The sequence below is a fragment of the Triticum aestivum genome, chromosome 2B (genome assembly GCF_018294505.1).
Source record: "Triticum aestivum cultivar Chinese Spring chromosome 2B, IWGSC CS RefSeq v2.1, whole genome shotgun sequence".
Taxonomy (NCBI): Eukaryota; Viridiplantae; Streptophyta; class Magnoliopsida; order Poales; family Poaceae; genus Triticum; species Triticum aestivum.
Genome location: NC_057798.1, coordinates 165,552,965 through 165,566,488, shown reverse-complemented (window position 1 = coordinate 165,566,488; position 13,524 = coordinate 165,552,965).

The following is a 13,524-nucleotide window of genomic DNA, read 5'->3' as shown; positions in this document are numbered from 1 at the left end:
AGCAGCAACTTCAAGCTGATCAAGATCTGCTTACTGACAGATGGACTGAGGTCCTGGCAGCCGAGGAATATGGACTCGAGTGCCCAACCAAAAGTTACCCAGGGCGCAAGTTGTTACCTCAATTCGAGGATGAGGCACTAAAGCCTACACTACCAGCGCAGGATGCGGCTGACCAGCCACCTTGTGGCCGAGACAAAGCAGCGTATCAGCCCAAACACCAGCCCTCACCCTGTTGCCAAATAATTAAAACACGAAGGCCCGGGGCTACACGCAGGACTTGCGAGACGAATTGGAAAATAAAGCAGGACAATCAAGATCAATCTACGGATCACGGGGGCGCGTCCCAACGCGTGATGATGACCGCCATGCCGGGTATACTAAATACAAATCCGGCCGGGCCGAATAGAGCAGACCAGACTCATCTGAAATGTGTCGCGATGTAGCCCGGCATAGAGGCGCCGCACACCCCCTATGCTTCACTGAAGTAATGGAGCATGAATTCCCAGAAGGGTTCAAGCCCGTCAACATCGAACCATATGATGGGACAACAGACCCCGCGTTATGGATTGAAGATTTCCTTCTCCACATTCACATGGCCCGTGGCGATGATCTACATGCCATCAAGTACCTCCCACAAAAACTCAAGGGACCAGCTCGACATTGGCTGAATAGTCTGCCGGCAAACTCTATTAGCAGTTGGGAGAACTTGGAAGACGCATTCCTCGACAACTTCCAGGGCACTTATGTGCGACCACCGGACGCTGATGACTTGAGTGACATAACCCAACAACCCGGAGAGTCAGCCAGGAAATTCTGGACTCGGTTCCTAACTAAAAAGAACCAAATTGTCGACTGTCCGGATGCCAAAGCCCTAGCGGCCTTCAAGCATAACATCCGTGACGAGTGGCTTGCCCGACACCTTGGCCAAGAGAAGCTGAAATCCATGGCAGCCCTTATGACACTTATGACCCGCTTTTGTGCGGGCGAGGACAACTGGTTGGCTCGTAGCAACAGCACATCAAGAAATCCTAGCACTTAAGACGCCAGAGATAGTAACGGCAAGCCCCGGCGCAATAGACACAAGCGTCGCAGCAATGGTGACAACACCGAAGACACGACCGTCAACGCCAGATTCAGTGGTTCCAAGTCCGGTCAACGGAAGAAGCCATTCAAAATAAACAAAACGGGCCCGTCCAGCCTAGACCGCATACTCGGTCGCTCATGTCAAATCCACGGCACCCCTGATAAACCAGCCAACCACACCAACAGAGAATGCTATGTATTTAAACAGGACGGCAAGTTGAATGCCGAAAACAAGGAAAAGGGGCCGCATAGCAACGACGACGAGGAGCCCCGGCAGCCGAACACAGGGGGATAGAAGAAATTTCCTCCCCAAGTAAAAACGGTAAATATGATATACGCCACCCATCTCCCAAAGCGGGAGCGGAAGCGTGCACTAAGGGACGTCTACACGATGGAGCCAGTCGCTCCAAAGTTCAACTCAGGGTCTTCTTGTTCGACCACCTTTGATCGCAGGGACCATCCGACCAGTATCCGTCATGGCGGTTTGGCCGCACTGGTCCTTGACCCTATCATTGACGGATTCCACCTCACACAAGTCCTCATGGACGGTGGCAGTAGCCTGAACCTGCTCTATCAGGATACAGTGCGCAAAATGGGCATCGATCCCTCATGGATCAAACCCACCAAAACCACCTTCAAAGGTGTCATATCAGGTGTAGAGGCCTATTGCACGGGCTCAATCACACTGGAAGTAGTCTTCGGATCTCCGGACAACTTCCGAAGTGAGGAGTTAATCTTCGATGTCGTCCCCTTCTGCAGTGGACGAACTACATTCGTTAGATTCAATGCGGTGCCACACTATGCCTACCTCAAGCTCAAGATGCCCGGACCTCGCGGGGTTATAACAGTCAATGTAAACACAGAGTGCTCCCTCCGTACGGAGGAGCCCACTGCGGCCCTTGCAGCAGAAGTACAGAGCAGCCTTCTTAGGCTGACCTCCAATTCGGCAATAAAGTCTCCGGACACCGTCAAGCGAGTCTGAAGTACTCCGCAACAGGATCATCCGGCCCGCCCAGAGCTTGCCTAGCAATTCGGCCTCCGTCCCAGTCAAGCGGTGAAATTTGTGCCGCGCGTACATAAGTACGCACTTAAAATACCATGGGCATAGACGGAGGCACAGCTAAAGTACGGTCCACAATGCGGCTCAACTGTCCTAGGATCCGTATATTTTCACTCCTTTCTTTCTTTCAGGTCCCTATCTTCTTGAGGCTCTTCCGATAACCTGATCATCGGACCCATCACGGGACGGAAACACCAAGGAGGCAAGGAGCTTTGACGTGCAAGGGAATCCCTAGGTGGTCTCTGATAACGATCGCTATACCTGTTTTACATACCCACACGCAGCTCGCTCTTGGTTAGGACATGTCAAATAGTCCTATTTTGCTTATCGCACTACGTGTATACATACGCCTTGATGTATCATTCAAATAAACAAATGGAAAATAACGTACAACGTTAGCTTATTATTACATTTCTTTGACTTTTTCCTTGACTGTTTATTTATTACAAATCGCACCTGTACATTCTGGTACGTTCAGTTCGCCAGGGGCTTCAGTGTTCCCCATAGCACGGCAGGAAAGTCTGAACACTTTCGACAGTGCGGCACCCCGAACTTATAGCATTATATGCATCCGCTGCGAATCATGTCTTGGGTCAATAGTTGGGTTGCCCGGCTCTTGTGCTTGCTACCCTACGTTCCGCTATATCGGCTAGGGTAGTTAAGGGAGAACTACTACGATTGAGTCCCGGTTCTTCCGGACGAGCACCTCAGTAGAGAAAGCTGAAAACTGACTGTCATGATGCGGCGAGAGCTGGTCGCTGTTCGAGAGGTTTCAAATCCTTAAAGATTTTTTCCACTTCAGGCGAGGAATCGGTCCTTGTCCGATTTAGGCATGTATAGCGCCCCAAGTTCAGCCTTCCGAATACCAGGGGCTACGCCAAAATTTAAAATTATAGAACTTCTATGGCTAAGTGAGAGTGATAAAGTTGTATAGTCTGATTGCCTTGTTCGTTGCGCTAAACACCTCCTTAAAGGACCAAAAATTTGGATAAAGAGTGTTTAGATTTATCCCGAACACCCCTGTACTCGTTACATGGGGGCAGAAGCCGACGACTAGCCAACTCTCAGATTTTGTAAGCGGCCGCACAGAAGGTAAAATTTTAAATCAACAAGCGTTATATTCGCAAATGAACTTGTTTCATATTACAAGATAAAATGTGTGTATTCACTCAAAGATTACATCCTTGGCACATTGCTCCGCCACAAGGCGGGAGCCCTTTAGGACACTATCATAATACTTTTCGGGCCGGCGGTGCTCCTTGCCCTTCGGTGGCCCCTCCGTCATCAGCTTCTCGGCATCCATCTTCGCCTAGTGCACTTTTGCACGGGCGAAGGCCTTCCGCGCACCTTCAATGCAAACTGACCGCTTGATGACTTTTAGCCGTGGGCAGGCATTCACAAGCCGCTTCACGAGGCCGAAGTAGCTGCTGGGCATAGGCTCGGTAGGCCACAGCCGGGCTATGATGTCCTTCATGGCCAGTTCGGTTGCCTTGTGCAGTTCGACTAGTTGCTTCAGCTGGTCGCTCAAGGGCATCGGATGTTCTGTCCCAAGATATTGAGACCAGAACAACTTCTCCGTCGAGCTCCCTTCTTCGGCTTGGTAGAACTCTGCGGCATCAGATATGTTGCGTGGTAGATCTGCGAATGCTCCGGAGAGATCCAAATTCGGGTAAGTAAAAGGAAAGTCTCCTTCACATGCTTGCTTTGTATAATGAATGCCTTACCCGCCGCAATCTTCTTGGCCACCTGAACCTCCTGGAGGGCCTTCTGGGCCTCGGCTTTGGCGTCTTGCAAGCTCTGGAGGGCCTTAGCAAGCTCGGACTCTTGAGTCTTAGAGTCATGCTCCAAGGACTCGTATTTCTGGACGAAATCCTGGAGCTCTTGCTGGACCTCGTTGACCCGGGCGTCTTGCTTCTCGCGCTCGGCGCGTTCCTTGGCCGCTTTGTCTTCGGCCTCCGTCAGCGCCTTCTTAAGGGCCGCCACTTCGGTCGTGGCCCCTCGTGGCCCCTATTAAAGTTCATGACGCTTCTATTAGCAGAAATTATTTATCCTTTATCAATCTATAGATGGGGTATTGCGTACCTTGACTTTGCTCAAGTGCATCTTCACGAGGCCGAGCTCTCCCTCGGTCCGCTCCAGGTCTCGCTTCAGTCCGGAGACCTCTGATACGTCTCCAACGTATCTATAATTTTTTATTGTTCCATGCTATTATATTACCCCTTTTGGATGTTTATGGGCTTTATTTTACGCATTTATATCATTTTTGGGACTAACCTACTAACCGGAGGCCCAACCTGTATTGCTGTTTTTTTGCCTATTTCAGTATTTCGAAGAAAAGGAATATCAAACAGAGTCCAAACGGAATGAAACCTTCGGGAGCGTGATTTTTGGAACGAACGTGATCCAGAGGACTTGGAGTGCAAGTCAAGAAGCAGCCGAGGCGTCCATGAGAGGGTAGGGCGCCCCCTATAGGGCGCACCCCCTGTCTCGTGGGCCCCTCGGGTGGCCACTGGCGTACTTCTTCCTCCTATATAAGCCTACGTACCCCGAAAACATCCAGGTAGCCAACGAAACACAATTTCCACTGACGTAACCTTCTGTATCCGTGAGATCCCATCTTGGAGCCTTCGCCGGCGATCCGCCGGAGGGGGAATCGACCACGGAGGGCTTCTACATCAACACCATAGCCCCTCCGATGAGTTGTGAGTAGTTTACCACAGACCTACGGGTCCATAGTTATTAGCTAGATGGCTTCTTCTCTCTTTTTGGATCTCAATACAATGTTCTTCCCCTCTCCTGTGGAGATCTATTCGATGTAAACTCTTTTTGCGGTGTGTTTGTCGAGATCCGATGAACTGTGGGTTTATGGTCAAGTTTGTCTATGAGAAATATTTGAATCTCCTCTGAATTCTTTTATGTATGATTGAGTTATCTTTGCAAGTCTCTTTGAATTATCAGTTTGGTTTGGCCTACTAGATTGATCTTTCTTCCCATGTGAGAAGTGCTTAGCTTTGGGTTCAATCTTGCGGTGTCCTTACCCAGTGACAGCAGGGGTTGCAAGGTGTCGGTGCCAAAACCGGCGGATCTCGGGTAGGGGGTCCTGATCTGTGCGTCTAGGCTGATGGTAACAGGAAGCAAGGGACACAGATGTTTACCCAGGTTCGGGCCCTCTTGATGGAGGTAAAACCCTACTTCCTGCTTGATTAATATTGATGATATGGGTAGTACAAGAGTAGATCTACCACGAGATCATAGAGGCTAAACCCTAGAAGCTAGCCTATGATGGTATGATTGTAATTGTGATCAGCCTTCTAAGGACCAACCTCTCCGGTTTATATAGACACCGGAGAGGGCTAGGGTTTACATGGAGTCGGTTACAAGGAAGGAAACACAATATCCGGATCGCCAAGCTTGTCTTCCATGCAAAGGAGAGTCCCATCCGGACACGGGCTAAAGTCTTGAGTCTTGTATCTTCACGCTTCAATAGTCCGGACGATGTATACAGTCCGGCTGTCCGGATACCCCCTTATCCAGGACTCCCTCAGTAGCCCCTGAACCAGGCTTCAATGGCGATGAGTCTGGCGCGCAGTCTTGTCTTCGGCATTGCAGGGCGGGTTCCATCTCCGAATACTCCAAAGTAATTATCGAACACTTGAATCGTGTCCAGATCCACAAAATGATCTTTACACACCGCTATAGAGAGAATGCTATTTCACAAATGCAATCTGCTGACAACTTTTTTAGACAACATGACATGTCATTATGGTCGGATCATTATTCGAACCGTTTTCCCACAACCAGCCACAGCGCATATTGCGAGGCGGTTTCTTTGACACGTCTTGTCGAAGCAGAGATCGTGTCCCCTTATCACGGGATTCTCATCAATACGGGTATTGGTAATCCCACCACACCATCAATCGTGGCGCTTGGGAAGCAAGCGATTCCCAACGGGCAAGTGGGGAGGCGCACCGCTTTCGTCGCCTCTATAAAGGGATAAGATTTCCTCATTTTTACCCACGCCTTCTTTCTCCCTTGCCCACTCTTGCCCCCTCAAGCTCCAGCACCCAAGCCCAAGTCTTCTCCGCACAGCTAAACATATCTGGAGTAGGAGGCAAGTGGGTGGCTTCCACCGTCAAGGAGAAGCATATCGCAAATCTTCGGGCGGCCGGATACTTGGTCACGGACATAGCGCACTGGCTACCGGATGCCGGGCAGGTCATTCCGACCCCAGGACCCCACGAGAGGGTCGTATTTGTCACCCACTTCGTCCGTGAACTGGGATTTCCACTTCATCCCTTTGTCCGCGGGCTCATGTTCTACTACGGGCTAGATTTCCATGATCTATCCCTGAATTTCGTCCTCAACATCTCGGCGTTCATCGTCGTATGCGAGGCCTTCCTCCGCATCCGGCCTCACTTCAGCCTGTGGCTGCAAACCTTCTGCGTGAAGCCGAAGATTGTGAGCAGCCAGCAAGCGGAGTGCGGAGGGGCCATGGTGGGCAAGATGCCTAACATCACCTAGCTGGACGGTTCCTTTGCGGAGACCGTAAAAGGGTGGCAATCGGGGTGGTTCTACATCACCGAGCCGCGCGGCGCCAACTGGGCGGCGGCCCCCAAGTTCCGATCCGGAGCCCCCATGCGGCTCACCTCCTGGGAAAAGAAGGGTCTGTCCTGGGGTGAATCTACGGAGCTGACCGGACTCCAGACCTGCATCAAAAGCATGAAGGACAAGAACATCAAGCTTGTCAACGTGATCCAGGTCATGCTCGTTCACCGGATTCTGCCCTGCCAAAGGCGGGCATTCAATTTGTGGGAGTTCGTCCCGGCCAAACACCAGACGCTCAGGAAGCTCTACAACATGACGCACAAAGGCGCATGGAAGGTGTTGTTCAAGGCCTCCGAAGTACCTCCTCCCACATCTGAGGACCGCGGGCTTCACGCCGCGCGGCCTCCTAGTCAGGTGAGTTCTCAGACTACCACCGGATTCAGTTCTTCCCAATGTATTCATGGGGGAGCCTTAAGTAGTTATGCATATTTGTTTAGGATTATGTGGAGACAGTGGAGCAGGTTGACTGTCTGGCTCCGCTGCCAGAAGGCCCAGCTGATGCTCTCCTGACGGAGATGCTGGTCCCGGCACCATACAAGGTGCCGGAGAAGAAGGCCGATAAGAAGGCCCCGGGGATCCGAAAGGGTCTCCGGCGTAAGGTTGTGCCGGAAGCCTCGTCCGAAGATGATGAGGCACACTCCTCCCACGAAGAGGAGGAGGAAGAACAAGAAGACGCCCCGTCCGGAAAGGATGAGGGGCCTGGGGAGGCAGACTTGGGGGCCGGAAAAGGCCCTCAGTGCAAGGCCGTCATACCCACGTTGTCTGACGACGACGAGATAGATTCCCGCCGTGGAGGCCGGGGGAAGCAAGAAGAATTCTACCTCCCCGCACTGGGGAGGAGAAAAAGAGAAAAGCCGCCCCGGAAGGGGAGGCTGGAACATCTAAGACGGGAAAGGTGTCCCTTCCGGACTACTCCGCCACGACCGCTCTTAGTGAGGAGGGGTGGCTGCCCAGGGGGAAGCCCCCAGTGCAATCGTAAGTGTCCGCACTCTATCATGACTTTACTTCATAGTTTTTGTATTTATAATGCCGAACTTATATGCAGTCCGGCCAGGGTTCATCCCGAGGTATCTTCCTCCGGATCCCTGAGCAATTCGGAGATGAATTCGCTTCCGACGGCCACTACTCCTCAGCCCGCGGATGACACGGAGGTGTTGTCCCGAAGGCTCCTAGAGCGGGGGGAGGTGACTCTGGAGACGCCCCAAGGCGGGATTCCAGATGTCGGACACGCGGGGTGTAAGATCCCCGCGGATCGTGTCGATGAGAGCCATGGTAAGCCGGGCTCTCAACCGAACACTGTTCCGGAACCTTCAATGGTTCCGAACTCAGGCGGACAACCCCTCGTTTGGGAGGGCGAGCCGTCTGCATCGAGGACTTCCGTTGCGCCCGAGGCACCAGATTGTCTGCTGGAAGCGCTTCGTGGCGCTTCCATGGATGAAGAGCACCGTACTCTTATGAGTGCGGTGATTCGGAAGGTTTTGTCCGCCAAGAGCGGACTAACCGAAGCTTGCACCAGCCTCCTGACAGGCTTTGAGGTAAGTAATAAATATGTATAAAATTACCACCCAATAGGTAGTAGCCCCTAATACTCTGTTTGGTGTTCGGAAAGAAAATCCAAACGGAGGGTCAATTATAATCCGTAGGAGTCTAATAATAAGTATTCATGTGAATAAGCAGGCTGTGCTGCTTGTCGCTACTGCCCGCACAGCCGAGGTTGCCGAACTAAAGCGGGACCTGGAGCAGGCGCAAGGAGAGCTCGACCTCACGAAGAGGCAGCTCGAAGAGAACAAGGGTAAGTGATTCCCCTCTCTTATGTGTTTAAGGATAGACAAAATTGGTTAGTCTAACGCCAAAGCGTCGTGACTGTGTAACAGGGGCCACCGCCGAAGTGGCGTCCCTGAAGAAAGCGCTGTCTGAGGCCGAAGACAAGGCGGCCTTGGAATTCAAGGAGCGTGAAAAGCAAAGTGCTAGAGTGGGCGAGGTACAGCAAGAGCTCCAGGACCTCGGCAAGAAGTACGAGTCCGTGGAGCATGATCTGAAGATGAAAGAGGCCGAGCTTGCGAAGGCCTTGGTGAGTATGAAAGACGCCAAGGCCGAAGCCGAGAAGGCACAATAGGAAATCCAGGAGGCCAAAAAGATAGCGGCGGGTAAGAAATTCTTTATGCAAAGAAAACATGTGGAGGAGACGTTTCTTTTACTTACTCGAATTCGGAGCTCTCCAGGGGCATTCGCAGATCTGCCATGCAGTGTATCAGACGCTGCGGAGTTCTACCGTGCCCAGGAGGGGAGCTCAATGGAGAAGCTGTTCTGGTCCCAGTATGCTGGGGCCGAACATCCAATGCCTCTGAGTGACCAACTGAAGCAGTTGGTCGAACTCCACAGGGCGGTCGAAGTGGCTATGAAAGATTTCATAGTCCGGCTGTGGCCTGGTGAGCCCCTGCCCACTAGCTACTTTGGCCTGATCAAGCGGATGGTGAATGCTTGTCCGCGGCTTGAAGTCATCAAGCGATCTGTTTGCATTAAGGGTGCCCGCCGGGCCTTTGCCCGCGCGAAGGTGCATTGGGGCAAGCTGGACGCTAAGAAGCTGGTGAAGGACGGTCCGCCAGAGGGCAAGGAGCAACGCCATCCCAAGAAGTACTATGATGGTGTTATGAAGGGCGCCCGTCTCATGGCCGATGAGTGTACCAAGGACAAGATCTTTGACTAAATGTACCTCTGCCGCTATTGTAATTTAAAGACGAATTTACTTGTCTATGTAGCACTGTTTGATTTAAAATATTACCTTCTGTGCGGCTGTTTATAAAATTCTGAAAGTAGGCCAGTCGTCGGCTTCCGCCCCCACGTAACTAGTACTGGGGTGTTCGTGGAAAACCCGGACACTCTTTATCCAAATGTTTGGTCCCTTAAGGAGGTGTCCGGCGCAGCGAACAAGGCAATCGGACTATGCGGCTTTATAACTTTCACTTAGCCATAGAAGTCTGCAATTTTAAATTTCGGCGAAGCCCCTAGAATCCGGAAGGCCGAATTGGGGCGCTATACACGCCTAGATCGGACAAAGCCGATTTATCGCCTAAAGCAGAAAATCTTTAAGGATTTTAAGACCTCTCGAATAGCGACCAGCTCTCGCCAAATCATGCGGTCAGTTTTTGGCTTTCTGTACTGAGGTGCTCGTCCGGAAGAACCGGGACACAATCGCAGTAGTTCTTCCTGCGCTACCTTAGCCGATATAACGAAACGTAAGGTACCAAAACAAGGGAGCCGGGCTAACCCAACTGTAGACCCAAGACATGATTCGGAGCTGATGCATATAGTGCTATAAGTTCGGGGTGCCGCACTATTGAAAGTGTTTGGACTTGTCTTGCTGTATTATGGGGCGCCATAAGAAGCCCCTGGCAAACTGACCATACCAAGGTGTACGGATGCAATATCAAATAAACATTTATGAGAAAAAAAATGCTCAAATAAGAATAATAAGCTGACGCTATATATGATCTCCCATTGATGAATAATACGTTTAAGCGTATGTTTACAATGGATGCATTAAGCAGAGATAAATAGGACTATTTGACATGTCCTATCAAGGGGCAGGCTGTGTACAGATAGATAAAGCAGGTATAATGATCGTAAATAGATTCCACCTGGGTATTTCCTTCCGTGTGCAAAGCCTGTTGCCTCCTTGGTTTTCTCCCCTGTGTAAGTCCGACAATCCGGCTCCTCTGAGGAGGCTGCAATAAGGCGATGTCCTGAAAGGTAAAAGGGAAAGATTATGAAGGTGTGTTCCGGTGATACCGCAATGTTGACTGAGTCACTGATGCGCCTCCGCCTGTGCCCATGGTATTTTGAGTGCGTAATTATGTACGCGTGGCATGAATGCTGCTTTGATGGGGCTTGAGCGGAGGCCGGACTGCTAATCGCGCTCTTCGTGTGCCTGATGATCCTGTTGTGGGGTGTTCCGGACTCGCTTGACGGTGCTTGATGTTGTTGTCGCCGGATTGGTGGTTTGCCGAAGGAGGCCACATTGTACTTCTGCCGCGAGGGCTGCAGTATGCTCTTCTGTACGGAGAGAGCGGTCCATGTTTCCGTTGACTGTTAGGACCCCGCGCGGGCCTGGCATCTTGAGCTTGAGGTATGCATAGTGTGGCACCGCATTGAATCTAGCGAATGCGGTTCGTCCGAGTAGTGCGTGGTAACCACTGCAGAAAGGGACGATATCGAAGATTAACTCTTCGCTTCGGAAGTTGTCCGGAGATCCGAAGACCACTTCCAATGTTATGGAGCCCGTACAGCGGGCCTCTACTCCAGGGATTACACCTTTAAAGGTGGTTTTGGTGGGCTTGATCCTTGAAGGGTCAATGCCCATTTTGCGCACTGTGTCCTGATAAAGCAGGTTCAGGCTGCTGCCGCCATCCATAAGGACTCGCATGAGGTGAAATCCGTCGATGATTGGGTCTAAGACCAATGCGGCCAAGCCACCATGACGGATGCTAGTAGGATGGTCCCTACGATCAAAGGTGATCGGACAAGCTGACCATGGGTTGAACTTGGGGGCGACTAGCTCCATCGCGTAGACGTCCCGTAGTGCCCGCTTCCATTCCCACTTGGGGATGTGAGTGGCGTAGATCATGTTGACCGTTTTCACTTGGGGGGAAATTTCTTCTGTCCCCCTGTGTTCGGACGCCGGGGCTCCTCGTCATCGTCGTTGTGCAACCCCTTGTCCTTGTTTTCGGCGTTTATTTTGCCGGCCTGTTTGAATACCCAGCAGTCTCTTTTGGTGTGGTTGGCTGGCTTGTCCGGGGTGCCATGAATTTGGCACGAGCGCTCCAGTATACGGTCCAGACTGGACTATCCCTAATTGTTTCTTTTGAACGGCTTCTTCCACTAACCGGACTTGGATCCGCTGAATCCGGCGTTTACTGCCGTGTCTTCAGTGTTGTCGCTGTTGTTTCGTCGTTTATGTTTGTTGCGTCGTGGCTTGTCGTTGTTGTCGCAGACATCCGAAGTGTCGGAATGTGGCGCGGTGCCGCTGCGGGCCAACCAGCTGTCCTCGCCCGCGCAAAAGTGGGTCATTAGTGTTGTGAGAGCTGCCATGGACTTGGGTTTTTCCTGGCCGAGGTGTCGAGCCAGCCACTCGTCACGGATATTATGCTTAAAAGCCGCCAGGGCTTTGGCGTCCGGATAGTCGACTATTTGGTTCTTTTTAGTTAGGAACCGAGTCCAGAATTTCCTGGCTGACTCTCCGGGCGGTTGAGTAATGTGGCTCAGGTCATCAGCGTCCGATGGTCGCACATATGTGCCCTGGAAGTTGTCGAGGAATGCGTCTTCCAGGTTTTCCCAACTGCCAATGGAGTTTGCTGGCAGGCTGTTTAGCCAGTGCCGGGCTGGTCCTTTGAGCTTAAGGGGAAGATACTTGATGGCGTGTAGATCGTCTCCGCGGGCCATGTGATTATGGAGAAGGAAATCTTCGATCCATACTGCGGGGTCTGTTGTGCCATCGTATGATTCGATATTTATGGGTTTGAACCCTTCTGGGAATTCATGGTCCATCACTTCCTCAGCGAAGCAGAGGGGGTGTGCGGTGCCTCTGTGCCGGGCTATGTGGCTACACAGTTCGAATTAGTCTGGGTTGTTGTGTTCGGCCTGGCCGGACTTGTTGATGTGTCTGGCGTGACGGTCATTGTCGCCCGCTGGGGTGCGCCCCCGCGATCCATAGATCGATCTTGGCTGTCCTGCTTTGTTTTACAGAATATCTTGCAGGTCTTGCCTATTACCCCGGGCTGTAGTGTGTTGGCGTTGGGGTGCGGGCTGGTATTCGGGCTGATACCCCATTTTATCCCGGCCATGGGGTGGCTGATCAGCCATTTGGCGTTCGAGTCTGTATTCCTCGGCTGCCAGGACTTCAGTCCATCTGTCTATGAGCAGGTCTTGATCAGCTTGGAGTTGCTACTGCTTCTTCTTCAGGCTCCTCGTAGTGGCTATAAGCCGACGCTTGAAGCGCTCCTGCTCCACGGGATCCTCAGGCACGCCGAACTCGTCGTCCCGAGGCTAATCTCGTCTTCGGAGGGGGCATGTAGTTGTCCTCCTTCGGATATCCGTCCGTCGCCTGTTCTTCTGGGCTGACTTGCTCATCTTCCTGTTCGTCCTATTCGAAGGCGGGCTGATAAGGGTTGTATTCTTCTTCAGCACCATCCGGATTGTTTTCCTCTTCGGGGCTGGTATTGCTGTGGCGGGGCTTGGAGCGGCACCAACGACGCCTGTGCTTTGCTTTTCTCCCTGAGGGGTTGTCCTCCGTTGCCTCGTCGCCATTGGTTCCTTCGGAGTGTCCATCATATATATATCGTATGAGGAGGTGGCCGTCCACCACCCTGTGAGCGGTGGCTCCTGTAATTCTCCTGCATCGTCGTCCATACTGTCGATGTCTTCGGAGTCGAAGTCAAGCACGTCGGTTAAATCATCGACCGTGGCAATGAAGTGGGTGGTGGGTGGGCAGCGAGTTCCTTTTTCGCCTGCTTCCCACTCAAGCCGGACATAGTTTGGCCTAGAGCCTCCTGACAAAGAGAGAGACTTTAATGAGTTCAGCATGTTGCCAAAGGGCGAGTGCTAAAAGATGTCCGCAGCGGTGAACTCCATTACCGGAGCCCAACCAGGCTCGACGGGCTCGGGAACGTGCAGACTGGAACCTACAGCCGGATACGAATCCGGGGGTCTGGAGTCACGAGCTTCCTCAGAAGTGAGGCCTGTGTTCGGCTCCACCGCCTATGAGGGTACGGCCTGTGGGG